Genomic DNA, 2,071 nt, shown 5'->3' on the forward strand with positions numbered 1-2,071 from the left:
CTTCTACGCGCTTTTGCAAGCGGCAAGTGAACGTCTACCGCAGCAACAAGAGCCTCATCTTGTAGGCTTTGGAATCTCTTCAAGGGTGAGACTCGACAATCCCCTCGTTGCTACCGTCTTCTAGATTGCATCTTGGCTTGGATTTCATGTTCGCGGTAGGAAATTTTTTGTTTTCTATGCTACGTTCTCCTACAGCCTAATCCATGATCATGCTCTTAAGGAAGGTGTAGATAAGTTAAATCCTAATAGGATAAGTAGATAACATTCACCACATGAAATCATAGGGAGGTAACTAGTAAGCAACCCTAGGCTTATATCCCAACCTTTACGTGTGAATCACTTGGTGATCATAAGTAGCATCCTACCACATCTACATTCCATTTATTCCTTAATCAAAGAACCTAAGAAAACCTTAAGGTCAAACTCTATGCTTTATATGGTGAGAAGTCATCCATCCATATGACCAAAGTTAACTATAAAAATAACTAAATGAGAATAATAACAATAAAGCAAGTAACCATCTTATTGTAGATAGGGGGAATTAAACCCTAGCAAGTACAATATGGTGTCATCTCATATCTATAACCTAGGCCTATATCCCAATTCTAGTATGTGTATCACTTGGGTGATCACAATTCAAACCCTAGGCCATAATTGAGTTTCAAACCAGGTGCCATTAGGTAAATATGATTAGAGCCCTAGAATTGCTCACTAGTTATATCTTATGCTTCAATTATTGAAGATAAGAAACACCTAGTGCCAAACCCTATAATTAAACCATGTGTGGTTATCAACCACCTATCTTTATAATTAAGACCAACCCATAATGAGAGTAGTATCTACTTTAGGTATTTCAAGGTGTTATTAAAATATGGTACTAGTATTAACCTTGAATAGGGTTATAATCAAACCTACAAGACCTTAATAAATAAGTATTCACATAAAATCATATGCAAATAACCAAATTCCCAAATATGAGATCAAGTCCTTAGAAATAATTTAGCACATGAAATCATGCCATTAAATCACTTCTTAATAGAAACCCATAAGTAAATATTACTTTGAAATTGTTTATTGCAAAGTAAGACTAAATAAAACTCTATATATCACTAAGTAAGAAAATTATCATTGGAAAATAATTTGAATATTTACAAAGATAATATTCAAATTCATGTCCATATGGGTATTTAAACTCAAGTTCCAATAATAATAACTAAACCAATGTTATACTACCCATATTAACATTCTAATGCACCACTCAAGTATCTGCAATACCTTGTACTAATCTTTGTATGATTCAAATAAGCAAGATCTGCAAAATAGAAAGGAATTCAAAACAGAATTATAAAACAAAAAAAAAACAAAAAAGAAAAAGAGAGAAGAGACTTACCTGGCCGTGCAGCCCGTGGAGCGGCCTAACACCTGCCCAAACCGCAGCCCACAAGACAGCCCAACAACCACAGCCCATACCCCTTCGTCAAAAGATCGGGAGAGGGTCATCCTCATCCTCTCCGTGTGCTGGAGGCCAGCACGACGGCGTGTTCGTCTTCTCCCTCGCGCTGGCAAGCCCTCCTTCCTCGACGACGTGACGAGGCTCACTTCTGGAGCCGTATAAAACCCTACACGACAAACCCTAGCTCCGTTTCCCTCTCTCTCTGCTCGATTTCCCCCAATTTCCAAAACCCTAGCCGCTCAGACGTTGGCCATCACCGTCGATTGAGGCGTTCCCAGACCTTGCCGTGACCACCATCGAGACCACCGTCCTCGACTTGCTCTGACTGCGGGAGGAATCGACCCCGAGTGTCTCCTAGTGCCGTCAGCAACCTCAGCTTTCCGGCGACCGGCACCATGAAAGCCGGCGAACCAGACCTCCATCGACCTCGCCGTCACGCGCGTCGTACCCGCGGTGAGCCACTCTACCTCGTGGCAAGCTCGCTCTGCTCGATTACATGCCGTAGCACCGCCGCAACGCTAGCCCGTGAGCGCCGCCGCAGCACCTCGTCGCCGGGCACGCTCCAGTGACCAAACCGGAGCGGCGCCACCACCAGGAGGTTCGCCTCGGCGTCCTCTT

Source organism: Lolium rigidum, chromosome 7 (assembly GCF_022539505.1).
Source record: "Lolium rigidum isolate FL_2022 chromosome 7, APGP_CSIRO_Lrig_0.1, whole genome shotgun sequence".
In the NCBI taxonomy this organism is placed as follows: domain Eukaryota; kingdom Viridiplantae; phylum Streptophyta; class Magnoliopsida; order Poales; family Poaceae; genus Lolium; species Lolium rigidum.